We start from the raw sequence: 19,618 nt of genomic DNA, 5'->3' as shown, positions 1-19,618 counted from the left end.
CCACTATGCTTCCTGTCATTAAACAATCACAGCAATCTCCACACAGGATACTGATGACAGACCCACAAGCACTTGACAATACTGAGATTCAAACCCCTACCTAGCTAGGTATTGCTACTACAAAGTACTGCATTTATCGCATATGCCACAAAGCTTATTAGGTGAATACTGTTGCAAGGTACTTCTATGATGAGGAACATCACCAGCCCATGTAAATACTAGCACTGGGTGATGTAGTCGGTGAGAGTTTACAAAAATTATTTCACCTTAAGCACACATTTCCATTTGCCAGTGGTGGTGTTCAAACCACTATCTAACAACATTGACAGATCATTACATTACCCATTTACCACATACACTATTGTCCTGATATATCTTTGCCTTCACAACAGATACTCATAAGGTGGATGCTATCTGCTGGACTGCTAAAGTCAGGCTCTGAGATGTGTACTGGCTGTAAATGGGGCCAAAATCATTGTGGTACACACATACATATGTACCCACATAAACACGACACAGATGAGATTCAAACCCATAGCTATGTATCAACTGCTGTGATGTTACTCTGCACTTACAGCATGCACCATGGGCCGTATAGGACTTGCCTTTGTCCAAAGATGTATTTGAAGGAGAATGATATCAGCAGGCTTTGTAAAGTAGGGCAATGGGAGGTGTGACTGTGACTGGCCTCAAAACCATTAAAATCTATGCACACTCACAGATTCCATGTCTGGGATTAGAACTCATACCTGACTAGCAAGTTACACTACAGCATTATGCAGTTATCACATGCACCACACAGATTACAGGGCTAGCCCTTTTCCAAAGGTGTATTTCAAGGTAGATGACATCAACAGGCTTGGTAAAGTGGGGCTATGGGAGGTGTTGTAACTGTGAATAGGCTAACAATCATGCATCTCTACACACAAACACAGTTTCACAGTTGCCATGTCTGAGATTTGAACTCCTACCTAACTAGTAACAGAACAAATGAATCAGTGTCCAGAGTAGGAAGACCACCGAGAAAAAAACTAACCACTCTGTGCTGCAATCTCAAAAAACTGTAATTCCAATGGGCAGGGAATGAAGTAGACAGTTAGTAAAATACAAGTTTAATGCTGTAACGAACACCAAGCATAAAATCCAATACAGGTAAAAGCAGAGTGTATAAATCCATCACTTCCAATAAAAACACAAATTATATCCAACACAGTCAAGCTCTTTCATCCTGCTCTAGGACTTCTTCAGAACTGTGTAAACTTAAAACAAACTGCAAAAGATATGGGGGTTCAAGTTCTACACTGTCATCAATTTATATGATTACATTCTCCCAAGAGAGCTTTCCAGATCGCAAACTATTATCTGTATGAATATTTTTTTGCTGATGAAACTCTATATAGCCACAAATTGGCTAGAACCACATAAGACATCATGGAATAATTTTAAGCTTGTGGCTATAAAGCATATACTAGCACATATAAATCTTCTCAAACAAACTAACAAAAAATATTAATACGAAAAATATGGGAAAAGGTCTTCAATATTATATTAGCATGATACTGATTTTAGGAATATATTAAATATAGGAAGCATTTCATGTAGATATTATATGTTTGTATAGAGTATTAGTAGTTATTTAGTGTGTGTGATGTTTATTGTATTTTTGTAATGTTTTTGGAAAATATATTTCAATAAAAATTTATTATGGAAAAAAAAAGAACTGTGTAAACTAAAAACCCACCCATATTTATACCAAACAATTAACCAATAACATCACAAAAAAACTATTAACCTTATAAATATTTAATAAGGGATGATGAGTTCCATTTGAATAAAAGGAAAAATAAATAAGAAAATAAATATGTTGAGTATATAATTTTTACATAAAACACATTTATTATTTACTATCAAAAAGTATCCTACCAAATCACAACACACTAACCCTGTACTTCAATTCAGGTTTGATAGATACATTGTCATTAATGCCTGGAATCACCGTGGCATTAAGCCTCAATTGTAATCTCATTTTTGCTCACCCCAAATTGTTTTTCCAACCCTCCCCCTATTGGGTTGTTATCAGTAACCTCCAACACACCAAACAGAAAAATTGGGATAATTTTTAATATGCCTATATATGGCATTATTTTCGTCATAATTTCACAGCGTAAAGATGTTCATGAATCCTCCTTCTGAAAGTTCTTTCCATCTTACCCACATAAAAATGTGGACATTCTTGACAAATAGCTATATAAACAAGACCCTTACTCAAACAGGACCCGGTAACTAATTTTATCTTTCTGTTACTTGCTTCCAGTAATACTGAAGACCCAACTAAAATATACCTAAAATGCTCACATGCCCCACACCTAAAAGTCCCTCTCATGTTATTCCTAACATCAACAGGGTGTTCTAACAAAACTTTTAAATTATAGTTGGTGTTATAGACAAAAGTTGGTTCTTGTCCTACTACTTCTAGTATTTCCTCATTCCCTTTAAATAGCACCCAATTCCTCTTGACAATATCTCTGATCTTACCACTAGATTCTCCATACGTTACTACCATAGATTGTGTATAATCATTCTTTATATTAACTTAATTCTCCTTCACTAGTTAGAATCCCAACAATGGTTTATATCTACCACCCCACTCACTTATGACTTGCTCACAAATGGGTAAGATAAAACCTGATGGATAACCTCTATCAGAGAAAAGTTTTACTAATGTGCCCATTTCTCTTTTCACTGTATCCATGTTGGAACACATTCTGGCTACCCAGACCATTTGACCCTTTACTATGTTTCTTTTTATATATAAAGGGTGGTTACTTTTGAACTCTAAGTAATTATTAGAGAAAGTGGGTTTCCTATAAATTTGAGATTCAAAATTCCTATTATCATAGTTCTTACTAATCAAAACATCAAGATAATTAATACTATTGTTAAATGTAATTTAAAATATTCACAAATATTGTTTAGATATTTCATGAATTCCTCATTCATCTCTCCCACCTTCCATAGAATACAAATATTGTCCAGGTATTGCAAATAGTGAATCCAATGCACAGAGAAAGGGGCTTTAAAAAATATATTGTTTCTCCAACCCATACATTACAAGATTGGCAAACAATGAAGCACAATTAGTACCCATGGCTATACCCTTAACCTGATGATAATATTCCCCTTCGAACGTAAAATAATTATTTTTTAAGATAATTTCCATTAGTACCATAATGAAGTTCACCGTGGTGTTACTTAAGGATGTCCTCTCCACTAATACTTCATAAAAATACTCTAATCCGATTTCATGTGAAATTGAAATAAACAAATCCACTACATCCAAAGTGGAAAAACACAAACTTTCTGAAAAAAATATCCTGGCTAATTCTACTCAAAAAGTCCCAAGATTCTTTTAACACATGGTCAATTGAATCCAAGGACTCCCTAACCATTCCATCCACAAACACCCCTAAAGTATAGGTTAGACTATTCTGACTAGTTATAATCAACCTAAAAGGGGGGTCTTGGATATCCTTATGTACTTTCAGTATCCTGAAAGCAACCAGAATAATGGGATTTTGGTTCACTAGAAAACCATGCGTATCTTCATTTATGACACCCTGTAACAGCGAATCCTCTAAAATCATCTGGATTCTCCTATGGGAAATATTTATTTCATTTTTAGAAACAGTTTGGTATTTCTCTTCCTGTAGTAACATGGAAGAAATTCTGTTGTTGTAATCTTCCTTATTTATTATAGCCATTCCACCCCCCAGTCTGGTTTCATGAATCTCAATTGTTTGTTACTCCTTAATTCTCTCAGTAAAAGGTTCTCTTCCTTACTTAAATTGAATCTTCTAGGTTTAAATTCATTATAATGTTCAAATATCTCCTGGGAACAAACTTTGTCAAAAACCCCTATCAATGGGTGGAGTGGCTGGTTAAGACAGCTCTTTCTTCGAAACCCTCCATTAACCATAACAATATTTTTATCCTTAAACATGTAACTTAAATTCATTTTTCCTATAAACAGTTTGAGTTCAGTTAATATAGAACTTACATCCTCTTTTTTAGATGGAACAAATTTAACCCCTTTCATTATTAGGGTAAAATATTCTCACTTATGCTAATACCAGTGTAATTAAAAATATTAAAACCTTGGTAAGACAAGATCAACCCATCACAGGAGCTAAGAATAACCCCTTTATACCGTGTTTCATTAGATATTACTTGTAGTTGTTGTTCCTCCACCTGTTTTGTGGCAAGTAACCTTTGCCCCTGGTAGAGCCCTGAGGTAAAAAAAGATCATGGTTCCTATAGTTATTCCTTTTGTTTTGTAACCACTCTGTTCTCCTTAGGGGTGGGTATTCTTCATCATATTCATTTTCCATTACACTCACTCCCCGAGGATTACCCTGCCTATTATTAAATGTTTCCATCCTAGCACCATTATGACCTTTGTATGTTTCTCCAAAATAAGATTTTGGAAAAGGGTAGGCTATTTGGTTTCTGTACTCATTCTCATCCCTAACTAGTTTCCTTTTTTCATTTCAATATTATTTTCAACTTGTTCTTGAACCTTAACAAAAAACATATTGTATTTCGTAGAAACATTGTTAAAATTCTCATAATTTAAAATAACATCATTACACTTTTCTATTTCTTCAAGCATTTCTTTGACCTTATTATTATTAATTTTAACAATAAATTCCATGAGTTCCAACCCATGGCAGTCAAACATTTCACAAAGCTCGTCACACTCTTTTTGTCCTTTTTTAAGTCCATTGGGAAATTTATAAACACTTAGTCCTTTTGCAACTCTACGATATTTAATGCATTCAGTGAGGTAAGCGTTATCGCATTGTAGGTTACGTACCTTACAAAGCGATTGTTCAGAATCATTCAGTTTTTTGTCCAAAGTCTCCTCACCATTTCCTGGCTGAATGTTGAACAGCCTAATATCATTCCTAAACCAGTCATGGAATCTGTTCCTATTAAGTCCCACATTCTCAGAAACTGTTTTTTGTGCACACGAAATGGAGCCAGATGCCACCGTTGTTAAACTCGCCATATTTTCTCTAGGGCTTCGATTTGTAATGTCACTACCTTGTCGACTACCTCTGACCTCAACATCAAACTCTCTCCAACATTGTAGTTTCTTAACCACTTCCTGCAGCTGAGCTACCTTATTGGTAAGTGTAACAAAAAGTTGTTGTAGATTAACGTCCCCGGAAACTCGATTTTCAACATTAGTGGACCCATCAAGTCCAGGGTTCTCTTCACTAACTAGTAAGTTACATTACAGCATTATGCAGTTATCACATGCACCACTCAGATTATATGACAAGCCCTTGTCCAAAGGTGTATTTCAAGGAGGATAACATCAGCAGGCTTGGTAAAGTGGGGCAATGGGAGGTGTAGTGTTTATGAATGGCCTCAAAATCATTGATCCATACACAGAAACAAACTCACATCTACCCACCCACACACACAGTTTCCATGTCTGGTAATAGAACGCCTACCTAATTAGTACATCACACTATAGCATTACATAGCTATCCACGTGCCACAGAGCTTATAGGGTTAGCCTTTATCCAATAGTGTATTTCAAGGTGAATGACATCAGCAGCCTTGTTACAGCAGGGCAATGGGAGGTGCAGTGTCTATAAATGGCCTCAAAATCATTGCTCCCTACAGACACAATGTTTCACAGTTGCCATGTCTGGGATTAGAACTTCTACTTAACTAGTAAATCACACTATAGCACTACACAATTATCAGACACACCGCTGAGCTTATAAGGCTGGCCTTTATCCGAAGGTGTATTTCAAAGGGAATGACATCAGCAGCCTTGCTAAAGTAGAGCAATGGGAGGTGTAGTGTCTATAAATGGTGTCAAAATCATTGACCCCTACACACAGAAACATACACCTGCAGAGGTTCACAGTGGCCATGTCTGGGATTAGAACTCCTACCTAACTAGCATATTACACTATAGTATTATGCAATTATCACATGCACCACAGAGCTTATAGGACTAACCCTTTTCCAAAGGCGTATTTCAAGGTGAATGACATCAGCAGCCTTGCTAAAGTAGGGCAATGGGTGGTGTAGCATCTATGAATGGCCTCAAAATCATTGATCCCTACACACAGAGTTTCACAGTTGCCATGTCTGGGATTAGAACTCCTACCTAACTATTACATCATATTATAGCAATACACAGTTATTGCACACACCTCAGAGCTTATAGGTATATCCCTTCTCCAAAGGGGTATTTCAATGTGACTGACATCAGCAGGCTAGCTAAACTAGGGCAATGGGAGTGTAGTGTATGTGAATGCGCCATAATCCATTCCTCTGGAAACACACACACAACACTCAGTCACACACAGCTTTACATTTGACAGGACTGTGTATATAACTGCTAGATGAATAATGACTTGTACTGTCATGTTACACAGTTATCACAATCACCACAGACACTATAGTGTTGAGGGCTACCAGAAGCAAATGTCTACAGTGATGGACATTGGCACATGATGTGATATTGGTCAATTGGATGTGCGATGGGTGAGACAGGCCTCATGATGGGAAGCCCTTTGTCATTGTCTGTCTCTCTCTTCCCCACATCTCTGTTTGTGTATGTTTGACCTATTATAGTGTGTTGTCCTTGGATATACATGTGTATTCCTATCCGATGTGTATGCAAATCATGACTGGTGTGCAATGTGGTGTGTGTGCACAGACATCTGCGACTGACAGATATGTATGGTCCACTGTTGTTGCCAGACATGGGCTTCATTTTTGTTAGGTGTGGGAGCATACCCAATATGACCCTTCTGTATTTTGTTGTCAGACATGGGCTTCATTTCCCTAAGTGTGGGAGCATGTCCAGTATGACCTTCTTTACTGAATGTGCAAATCCATTCCAGATAGGTTGTACTCCAGTGCAGGCATTTGTGTTCTACACCTACAGCTAGTAACCTGTTTCTGCAGGGTATCTATAGATAGGATTACAATATGGAGTCATAATGGGCAAAGGATAGTGGGATAGTGTAAATAATTGTGTCTGTGCTGCTTCTGCTACATGGTTTTGGTATTAGCAGAGATATTTAGACATATGCACTGTTTTACACTGTGATGTATTATGTCATCAACTACTGACAGATATACTTATTTGCTGGCAGTCATTTCCTGGGGAATACAAGATGAATAAAACTGTGTCCAGTATTGTGGTATGCAGCCTACATATTCTTGCACAATCATGCCAATCTTGAGGGGAAGCTGCAGACACTTACTGATGGGGCTGTGTAAATGGCCCAGCACCTAGGTACTGTGGTGGCTGAGGATCCCATGCTTGTACATCTATCGACATGACAGAATGGCCATATCCTGTTGGCCATACCTCTCAGCTGTAAAGATTCACACAGGTTACCCAGAGGCAGGGCTCACATATCTGGTCATTTCCCCTTCACATTGTGGCTTATGATCAAGTTTGTAGCCACCCATTCCTGGGTTTGCAGGTAGGGATAGTATGGGCACACATCAGAGTTTCAGAATTCACACACTCCATGGTGTCCATGCTTCTACCCCCCCCCCTCTGTTATTCTATCCTCTTCCTAACATTATGCAAGCAATATCTGATAAGTATCCCTATAGTTATCACTTTATCCCAGCAGTATTTAGGAGTTGGTCCACAGCTCATGCAGTAGGACATGGTGGTAATGCTACAGGTATTTGTTGACATGGCCTTGCATTTATGTTCTGTGGACTTTGTTATGTCGTTATTTGGGACTCCATGACATAACATACCTTGGCAGTATGGGTGAGACACAAGCCTTTGACAGAGGACTGTAGGGCATTTGGTAGTGATGCAGGCCATCCTTAGCAGGCCATTGCATTCTGTCACTCCTACAGTCCCAGGCTGCAAGCCACTGGAATCCCCTAGGGTGACAGGGTAGGTGTGCAAGGTGTTATTTGCAATAGTTTCTGCCCTTATTAATCCATTGATGTGGATGCTGGCAGGGTGCTGCTTACAGCTAGGGACACACCTGCATGGGACACCTCTTCAGCGTGCTGCATTCTGTGGGTATTCCCATACAGAAGTGGAGGTCATATTGTACTAATTCCCAACAGCAGGGATATCACCTGTGATGAACCTGTGGCTGATGGTGGGGTGAACTGAGTGCATGTGTGCTATGGAAGCTTCTTGCAACTGACTCACAGATATACTACTAAAAACTCCCGATGTCCACCACGGCAGTAAAACTTAATAGTAAAATCAAAACTTTAATAAAAAGAATATAACATAAAATAAGCAGTCCTCAGTCTTCCAATAAGCACTTTCGGCAAATAAGCCTTCCTCAGATCATATAAAAAGGACTGTTCAGCTTTTGTATTTATAAGAAATCACAGCCATTCCTCATTTAGTTCTCTGACACGCCCTTGTTGCAAACCAAAAGGAGGCCAGCTAACAGAGAGGTATAATTTCCTTCATTGTAATTAAAGGGGCAGTGCTTCTCTTTACTATAGGATTGTATATGAGAAAACTAATAGCTATGGATGTGAATACATTATATGAATGAAGCAACATTCAAGTAAACTTGCTAATCATATTCCTTCTATTCTTAAGTGCAGGTTTTAATGGCACAATAGTATTCAAGCCTGGTGATCTGTTTGCTCTTAAATTAATTATCCAGCATGTTTCCCTTAGCTCTGTGCGCTTATGAACATCACCTCCTCTTGTGGTCTGACAGACTGCCTCTATGGCCTTAAATACAAAGTAATGAGGAGGATACTGTGCTACGTGGGCTGCTAAGGCATTATTGGGAGGTTTCTGTTTGATGTCCCTCAAATGTCTGAGGATACATTCCTTAAGACGTTGATCTGTTTTGCCAACATAGAAAGCACTACATTGGCAGAAAGTCGCTAAGTATATGATGTGGGAACTAGTACAATCAGCATAGACATTAAAATTGTACTGATGCCTGGAGTATGGAAGTACAAAAATATTGCAGCTGTCAATGGAGTTGCGAGCTTTGCATCTTAAGCACTTGAAAGTGCCCTTTCTATTAGAATTTGGCCTATTTCTTTCAAATCCATCTTTGTTGCAAATGAGACATTTCAAATTTTTCTTATTCTTGTATAGGAATCTGGGCTGTTCACCTACAATGTCTCTTATTTTGTCATCAGTTGTCAATACCAGTCAAAACTTCCTAATAACATCACATAGTTGCTTATTGTCAACAGTGTATGTTAGCAAACATTTAAGTTGCTGTGATTGAGTTTTAAGATCCAGGCTCTCATGATGACTCAATGTGGGTTCAGAAAAGTAGGGACGTCCCTTTTCTCTCGTTAATTCCTGTGGATCATGCTTCAATCTTAGATTCTTTCTTTTATATGATATTTTACATAAATGTAACTCAATATTTCTCTGTTCTGCTACAAAGTCTTCATTCTCAGTACATAATCTTGAGGTTCTTAAGATCTGATTCTCAAAGATGTTATCAAAAATATGTCCTGGGTGCATACTCCCCCTATGCAGATAATGATTTCTCCAGGTTTCCTTTTTATGAATTCCTGTACTGATACCTCTATCAGGATGCAGATGAATCTTTACATCCAGAAATTCTATGGTCTCCGAAGAATGTTTAACCACAAACTCTAGAAAATCAGTGCTCTCATTGATAAAGTTGACAAAAAGGTCCAATTGTGTAGAGCTGCCTCTCCAAAGAATAAAGACATCATCCAGAAAATGGCCATAGTACACTAGATATTGCTTCCAAGTGCTGGGTATCAGTTCATTATGTTCCCATTCAGCCAGAACCAAATTAGAGTAACTATTTGCACACGGGGTGCCCATAGCCACACTCCATGTATGCAAATAGAAAGAATCCCCATACATAAAGATGTTATTTTCCAATACAAGTTCCAGCAAGGAACATATTGGTTCTACTTCCATACTGTTCCTTGCTAGGAAAGGTCTTATTGCCTGTAGACCATAGTAATTCGGAATCACTGTAAACAAACTCTTGATGTCCATTGTCACTAGTAACAAATCTTCATATTTCTTGAGGTCCTTAGTAACTAAAAAGAGTTTTTCCAGAAAATCTCCTGAGTCTTTCAATACAGTTCCTGCTAGTGGCAGGGCCTTCTTTAATTCATTCTCCACGTACACGGAAACAGGTTCAGTTACCCACCCTTACCAGAAACTATGGGACATAGGGGTGGGTCAACTGGATCCTTGTGAATTTTGGGGAGTCCGCTGATGTATGGAAACATAGGTTTAGGGCAATCAAAGAACTCATATAGTTCTTGTAAGATATTTGCCTCTATCAATAGATCATATAGATGACTACGAAAATGATCTACCTTAGTCGTAGCTTCACTGCAACTTAATCTCTTACACGTTTTTTCATCATCCAGCATAGAGAGCATTTTATGCCTGTACCATACGCCTTCCATCACTACTATACATCCTCCCTTATCAGCAGGCTTGATGACCAAGCTGTCTGTCTCCTTTAGCTGCTTCAGCATTTCATTCTCATTAGTAGTTATATTGAAGAAACGTCCTTGTCCTTTGGTTGTATTACCCCTTAGTTTGAAGATTTCATCTTCACATAATCTCAAGAACATCTCCACTGGTGGAGGATTAGGGGGAACAAAGCTACTCAATTTTGTATAAGGTAGCCGTCTACTGTCATTAGCTTGTCCAAAAATACATTTTAATACAAGGTTCCTGCAAAACATTCTGATATCCAGCACAAAATCACTAATATCAGATGGTAAGGCTGGAATAAAACTCAGGCCCTTGTCTAACAAGGAAATCATATCAGGGCTTAAACTCTTATTAGAAAGATTCACTACTAAACTTGGTTCAGATCCAATTAAAGTGTGAGCTTCTTTCTTCCTTTTCCATTCTTGAATCTGTGTTCTTTGAGTCCTGTGATGGTTGAATTTGGAAAAAACCAGCAAGGGCCAATTTATCGGTGCATGCATTGCCCCTTCTTTTGGTCTAGTTGCTAGATTGGTGGCTAGGAGAGCATTCCTGTTGCCGGTTTCTGCACCCATAGTGGTTGTACTACTAGACGCTTCTCTTGAATCTGTTTCAGATATTACAAAATTGGAGGTCAGTACTGATGAATCAAGAATAACAGGGTTGTGAATGGAAGGTTCCAGATCAGTTAAACTGACATGAGTAATCACATCTTCTCCATTAGGTCTAGAAAAAGGCATCTTCTCCTTATGTGGTGGTAGAGCTCCCCGCCCCTTATTATTGAATTCCTCTCTTGGCCATTCAAAGATATGGCCTCTCACAAAATCCTGATGGTCACGAGCTAGCTTTTTAACCTTCTGCTATCTTAGCTTCACTTCATAAGCATTCAAGTTAATCTGTAGTTGTTCTAGGCTATTTAGATGTGAGTCATGCAGCTCTAAGCTTTTCAATTCAGTCTGCTTAGTTGATATAATTGCTGCCATTCTTACCTCTTCTGGCTTGAAAAATTCTATCAGTAAGTTCATGTATTTTCGACTTGTTTCAAGATTTATAATTTGCCATTTTGCCAGCAGATCCGGATGTGTTCCCATATGAGGGTAAACAATTCACTCACATACCTTGAGGTAAAATTTGATGGTGCATGCATGCTTTCATATGGAAGCATTGCCACTGCAGTCTCTTGAGCTGGTAAGCTGCATTCTCCACTTCCGGAAATATACAATTAAAATTATTATCAGGAACTGATGCAACAACTGTAGAAGCAGCTACATTACCCAAATTCAGATCTAAAAGCAGGTTCAAAAAGTCTCCTGATAGATTAGAAATATTGCATGTTCTGAGTTTGTCATTCAGGTTCAATTGCTGGCTCGCCATGTTCAGTGTAAGAAACAAAAACAGTCAATAGGTAAAAAACTTTCTTACACTGTGAAGGACACCAATGAGGAAGAGAAAAAGGCAAACATTACTAAAAACTCCTGATGTCCACCACGGCAGTAAAACTTAATAGTAAAATCAAAACTTTAATAAAATGAATATACATAAAATAAGCAGTCCTCAGTCTTCCGATAAGCGCTTTTGGCAAATAAGCCTTCCTCAGATCATATAAAAAGGACTGTTCAGCTTTTGTATTTATAAGGAATCACAGCCATTCCTCATTTAGTTCTCTGACACGCCCTTGTTGCAAACCAAAAGGAGGCCAGCTAGCAGAGAGGTATAATTTTCTTCATTGTAATTAAAGGGGCAGTGCTTCTCTTTACTATAGGATTGTATCTGAGAAAACTAATAGCTATGGATGTGAATACATTATATGAATGAAGCAACATTCAAGTAAACTTGCTAATCATATTCCTTCTATTCTTAAGTGCAGGTTTTAATGGCACAATTGTATTCAAGCCTGATGATCTGTTTGTTCTTAAATTAATTATCCAGCATGTTTCCCTCAGCTCTGTGCGATTATGAACACCTCCTCTTGTGGTCTGACAGACTGCCTCTATGGCCTTAAATACAAAGTAATGAGAAGGATACTGTGCTACGTGGGCTGCTAAGGCATTATTGGGATCTTTCTGTTTGATGTCCCTCAAATGGCTGAGTATACATTCCTTAAGACGTTGATCTGTTTTGCCAACATAGAATCCACTGGAATCCCCTGGGGTGACAGGGTAGGTGTGCAAGGTGTTAATGACAATAGTTTCTGTCCTTATTAATCCATTGGTGTGGATGCTGGCAGGGTGCTGCTTACAGCTAGGGACACACCTGCATGGGACACCTCTTCAGCGTGCTGCATTCTGTGGGTATTCCCATACAGAAGTGGAGGTCATATTGTACTAATTCCCAAAAGCAGGGATATCACCTGTGATGAACCTGTGGCTGATGGTGGGGTGAGCTGAGTGTATGTGTGCTATGGAAGCTTCTTGCAACTGACTCACAGTTATATGTGGGGCATTCCCCTTATGCTGGCTTGTGCAGGGACATTAGTGGTTTCTCAGTACTTCATAACTGTGCCTTTTGTGGTCTGCCAGTGTTTGGCCAGACTACATCAGTATTCCATACTACACAGACAACTAATATGCTGCTAACCTCTATGTACAATTCCAAAGGTGGGCCCATTTGACAGCAACATTTTATACACTCTCTTTCTAGAGTTCTTCCACCTGTGTACTGTGTGTATGTCTGGGCCCACATTCATGCCATGTTCATCTTTCAGATGGTGACAGATATAACATCCGAAGAATTAGCATGTATTACTGCTGGATTGGGTCTTGCTGGGATGCATTGTGTTTGGCATTGCAGTTGTTAGAACTTGGCCTGTCATCAACAGTACTGGCCATAGGCCACCGAGACACAACCCTCCATGCCTACATGCTCACCACTTTCACACAAAATACAACACACAACAACCTAACACAATGAGCCCTGCATATTGTACACGTGCAATAATCTATCATGCTAATTTGGCCAGCTCAGGAAATCTGTGCTCCACTGTTATTATACCCACAAGTACATGTTACTACATTTCTATGTAGGATTATGGGGGGGCACTTCTGACAACTGTAAACATTTGCTATCACTGTACTGGTATTTCAGGTATTCTGTTGGCTTCCATTTTATTCTGTATTCTGACCAATCATGCAGACTAGAGGTATATTTGTGTCATATGGATCTTAGATTTTATTGACCTTCATTTCAGTTTCAGACTTCTTACCCTTCAGAACTAACACTACCTGACCTGTTGTAGTCTGTCTGTGTAGGTCTGGAGGGGGACTGTTCTCCATTGCCATCTATTGGAGGCCTTAGCACAGCCTTTCTTTGTGGTCATTTACACCTGTTCTGTTGGCTGAGACTGTTGTTGGGTATGTGAGCCTCACTGACATGTATGTATGTGTCCTACGGACACACATTTGGTCCACCACATGTCCTGCAGTGGGATTTGTCACCTTGTCTAGTACTGCTTACTATGTTGACACCAGTATTTGTTATGGATTTCATGCTGCCCATATAGGTGCCTACTATCTCCTGCCATCCCATTCAGCTACCCAATTCCCTAGCATGCTCACATCCATACCATAGATACAAGTAGCAGAACATACTACTCCATTCAGCAATTGATAGGCAGAGTGACTTACCTTGTGGCTATGCCAGTACTGAGGATGGTGCTGGAGGACAGACTATGCCGGATGCACATAGTACACTCCCTATACATGGTTAAGAACAGGTAGTGTCATGTTCATAGATTCATAGGTTCATAGGTTGGTACTAGGCTATCTGCCCGAAGGCATATATTAGCCCAGCCATGTTGTGCGGTATTCACCGCCCCTTTAGTAGTTCCCTAGAACCTTGTACCAGCAGCTAGTTCCCTTGGCCCCTATCTAGTAGGGCTGTTGGTGTGATCCCCGGTGTGAACTTTCTGTTACCCATCCACTCATCAAGGTTCCTCTTGAAGAGTGATAGTGAGGGGCTCTGTCTTATGTAAATTGGGACCCTGTTCCATAGTAAGGGAAGTCTCTGCAAAGGGAATCTATCCCTCCAGCATGTTCTATTCATTGTTGTGTTGAGATTTATATCACTAGAGCATGTAGCTTGAGTAGATTTGGTTTTGCTAAGATGGAGCATGATTAACAATTCTGGGTTGGACATGGATCTGTACATTAGACAGAGATCACCTCTGAGAAAGCGGTATGCAACAGAGAACAGTCTTAGCTTTTTCAATCATGCTGCATAGGGCAACTGTTTGAGGCCAGTAATCATCTTAGTTAGGTACCTCTGTGGTCTCTCCAGCTGCTGGAGATGTCTAGCCAGGTACATTCCAATTGGTGCAGTGTACTCAATAATGGGTCTGATGAGGGAAGAGTAGAGGGGCACCATTACATCGTTAGATCTTGATGCGAACCCTTCCGTGATCAGATGGGTCACATAGAAGGATTTTCTAACCACTTTGGCAACATGATTATCAAAGGAAAGCTGACCATCTACTTGGGTCCCTAGATCCCTTATTTCTTCTTCAGATTTCAGGGGATTACCTCCTATGTTGTAGTTTGCGGGTACTCTGTTTTTTCCAAAGGGGATTACTACGCATTTTTTTGCATTTAGCTTGAGACCATGGCTTTGACACCATGCATCAATCTCATTTAGGCCCTTCTGGAGGATCTCCATGTCGGCCGGAGACTCTATTATAGCACCCAGTTTGCAGTCCTCTGCAAACTTAGTCAGTCACAGCCCTTCCATGCTTGCCTGTACTTCTGAGAAGTATATGCCAAACAGGAGGGGCACCAGGACAGAGCCCTGAGGCACACCACTCATTACTGGTCTGGATTCAGACATAGATCCCGCTACTCTTACTTTATGGGATCTGTCTGAGAGCCAGTTTGCGATCCATCTTGTGACGTAAGGGTCTATACCCAGGCTGGTGAGCTTATCAATAATACCTGAATGGGGAATGGTGTCAAATGCATTAGCAAGGTCAAGGTCAGCCGTATGTACCTCCTTTCCCTTATCTATAGCCTGAGTAACTGTCTCAAAGAAATCCACCAGGTTCAGGAGGCAAGATCTGCCCTTGACGAAGCTGAACTGTGTGGGGTCTAGCGACTGGAGGTTCCCAATCTCTCCATTTATGAGTACCATAATGATTCGCTCCATAGCCTTACAGATCAGACTGGTCAGGCTTATTGGTCAGTAGTTCCCAGGGTTAGTTGTGGCCTCACCCTTGTGTAGTGGGACCACCGTTGCTGTGTGCCATTCTATGGGCACATATCCTGTGGAGAGGCTGAGACTGAACAGGGTATTAAGATGCGGGGTTAATTCCTTTTGGAGATCACGTATGACACAGCCTGGGACACCATCTGGTCCCATGGAGGCAGTGTTTTTAGCTTTAGATAGAGCCTTGTTAACCAACGTATCAGTAATAATTGGACTTACACAATCCCCTGGAATGGTAATAGGCCCTGTAGGTGGTGAGGGGGGGAGAAATTTGCACTGAACCTGTCAGCCAAGATGTTGGCAAAGTCAAAAGGGTCAATGTATTTTGTTCTATTTTGTACTAGCTCAGAACAGACCTGAGCATTGCCATTTAGGTTTTTGACGTAGCCATAGAAGGCCTTGTGGTTATCTTTGGCATCCTTGGCAACTTTCTTTTTCAAAATTAGCTTTAGTTGACTTGATGAGGGCCCTCAATTTCTGAACATTCGATGATTCAAATATATATATATATATATATATATATATATATATATATATATATATATATTATATTAATAAATATTAGATAAATGAGTTCAGCAGTTGCACCAACTTGGAGAAGCAAGAAATCTCTGAAAAATATGAAAAACACTGCTGGGGCTCACTAAGAAATTGCACTGGCAATGATTTGCTATGGAAAAATGTGATCAGTCTTATGTACCTTGGCATAATTTCCATTGTGTGATTAGCAATCAAGCAATTTCAATGGGACTTGAGTTAGGAATTCTGCCCTTGCACTGCTATTTTCCACTATGAAAGATAAGTGCTTATTTTTAACTAGTTTCTGCACTTCTGATTAACTAAAACAATATTTGCTCCATATTTGTTTAAACTGTCCTACTGTTTTTTTAGGCTTAGTGAACTGGATCCTTACCTCTGTTCTACCCTGCCCAACTTTTGTTGTGGCCTTAAAGCTTGGTCGCTGTTGAGTTGCACGCCTCTACTATAAATTTCGTATTGGTCACTCCCCTCAGTCCCATTGCATCAGCTCATTCTATTGAGTTCAGTGAGATCAATTGTGAAGGCCCACCAATTGCATCAGCTCATTCTACTGAGTAAAATGTAATCAGTTGTGAAGAAAATATTGTGCCTCTTTCTACTACATTTTGCTGCGTGTGCTTAGGTGTTCAACTGCATTTAATTTGCCGCATTTGATACTGCTTGTCGCTAGCCTGATTAAATTGATGACAATATTCTACTGAATTGCTGCTTTATTTGAGCTGTTTTTTAATGTTGTTATTGTGAGCTAATTTATCATATTTGCACTGTTTTAAAGCAATTTACTGATTAACTGGATTTCATTATTGTTTAACTGTATTTAATTGTGTTAGAAAAATATGTATTAATAATATGCATGCTTAGTGCATTCGAGGTTCAAAAGGGTTAATGTATTTATTCTGTTCACACTGCATGAATCTGCACAAGCTACTAAAGACATTCCAATCCTGTTATGTCATAAAAATATGTGCAGCTATGATCTGCTTATGCTTTGGAAATTAACAGGAAAGCATTTGATTTCTGCTAATGTCATGAAAATAATAATAATAATTGTTTCATTTTTACTAGTGTCAGACATGCCCACAGAGGTCTTTCAACCTCAGCTATGTTCCGGGCTGTAATGCAGGCACAGGCACGTATGGAACGGTACACCAGACAGGGTCTGATTGAGCTGATTGAGCTTAGAGCACATCGCACCGCTATGAATGACACTATGCGTGACATTGCATTTGCCATCTGTAACATCAGTGAGGTCATTGATAGACGTTGGGGAGACACATTAGATCTCTTCCACAACTACATGTCCAGGAGCCAGGACAGTGCAGGACGGTTGAGGCGTCGACGTGGACATATGCCAGCAACATTATCAGCTGGCAGTCGTCGCGGATGACAACAAACCCGCAGCCGCTCCCATAGTGCCAGTACCAGCCCCAGCAATGCTGGGTCTGTGCTGTCATTAGACCATCCGAGAAGACCACATGCACGTGGCTCTGGACATTCCCAGCAGGGACATGTGTCCAGTCAACAACCCACTGCTTCTGATGACAGTACCCAGTCTGGCTTAGTACCTGATACTGTCCGTAGCACCCCTGCCAGGCACAGGTACCGTGTCCGTGACCAGAGACAGTGATCTGTATGACCTGGCAGGTACAGTCTGTGGCTGTCCACAGACATCCGTATATGGCAGCCACATGGTGGAACTGTGTGCATGCATACACACACACATAATGCTAACACCTAGGGCTAACACATACACACACACATTGCAGCAACACTGCCCCATGTTGTACTGTTGTCCCTCACTAACACACACACACACACACACACACACACACACACACACACACACACACACACACACACACACATACATGTCAATTGGATGTGTCAATGGCAGACTCTGGCAAACCAAGTACGCATCCTGTGCATATGATGAAACTGTGCCACCTCCTGCCATCTGTAACACTGATGCAGGAACAGGGTAGCATGGTGCTGGTGCACAGGGTGACTACATAGCGCTGTAGTAATATTATCATGTTGTTAACAGTACAGTGTAATGATGTTGTGGGTATATTCGAGCATGCATGATGCATTACCTATGTTTGTCATTGCAGTTTTGTATACACCAGTGTTAATTCCCAAAGTATACTGTCTGCACATGTGCCACATGGCTGTTGTGTGTACCTGTGCCTGCATGTGTTCGGGTGTGGACAGTACGTGTGATGTTTGCAGCACTGAGTTGCAGGTGTATATTTGTGAACATGGTTAGCATGGAACATGACATGGGTTGATAGTATGCTGTGGGTGATACGGTTTCCAAATGTCAATGGTCTGCATTCTGGTAGTATACACAGCTTACATAGCCTGACATTCAGTGGTCATTACATGGTGTCTCCTCAACTGATACACAGATGTAGGAACCTGGTGTCAGTAATATCCCTGCAGTACTACACTATACCAGTAGCCATTCTTACTGAGCCCCACACATCCCTGGGAACAATACTCTTTGGCATATAGCAGTCTCACGTACATGCCAACACACTATGGATATGTCCATCCACGACTGCAAATACATACAGTGGCCTACAATGCATTCCACATATGACACACCTAACCATCACAGGGGTCTCATATGGACAGATACCTGTTTTCCAAGCCATGCTGTATTGCTGTAACGCAACTGTGGCATTGGCATCAGCATGTAGTTAACATAGTATTCCAACAGTACCATGTAGGTGGTAGCACCCATCATGTAGAACGGGTAATGGTGTGTACATGTGGACAAGTGTTATCTTGTCTTTCCTGTGATATTCACATTTCCAAAGGTATTCTGCAGTCCCTCGGTGTATCACCTAAGCAAGAAGGTGTCTGTATGCATATCGACGACAGTTGCCATACACCTACACTGGGTGTCCATCACTCACAGACTTTGTTGTGTTTTAACATGTCTGACATATACTCCAGACATGAACCCTCACCCAAATTAATCTATCAAAGCTTTCATGGGTGTGTGTCACATAGTTGGCCTAGGACACAGATCACTGCAGTAGCCTGCATTGTCACCAACATGCATGTATGGCCTAAGGTCTGGTAAGCTGCGGCACATGCTGGCAAAGGTAACAACTGTATTCATATGGGGCAGGCTTCACACATAGGAACTATTAAAGGTCACAGGTACATATCTGTATGTGGCACACACATACCTGATGTGTGCATTGAAATTACTGTTATAATAATATGTCATACAATAATAAAAGTAAAACACACACCACATTGACAAATGCACACATGGCATTTGTAGGATTCAAACCCCTATCTAACTATGTTATGACACTTAAGAGAGACGCATTAGTGCAGTACACTATTCATATTACTGGATGACTTTTCTTCTCC

The sequence above is a fragment of the Protopterus annectens genome, chromosome 2.part1, assembly GCF_019279795.1.
Source record: "Protopterus annectens isolate FY-2018-M chromosome 2.part1, PAN1.0, whole genome shotgun sequence".
Lineage (NCBI taxonomy): Eukaryota > Metazoa > Chordata > Ceratodontiformes > Protopteridae > Protopterus > Protopterus annectens.
This window is presented reverse-complemented; position numbering follows the sequence as displayed.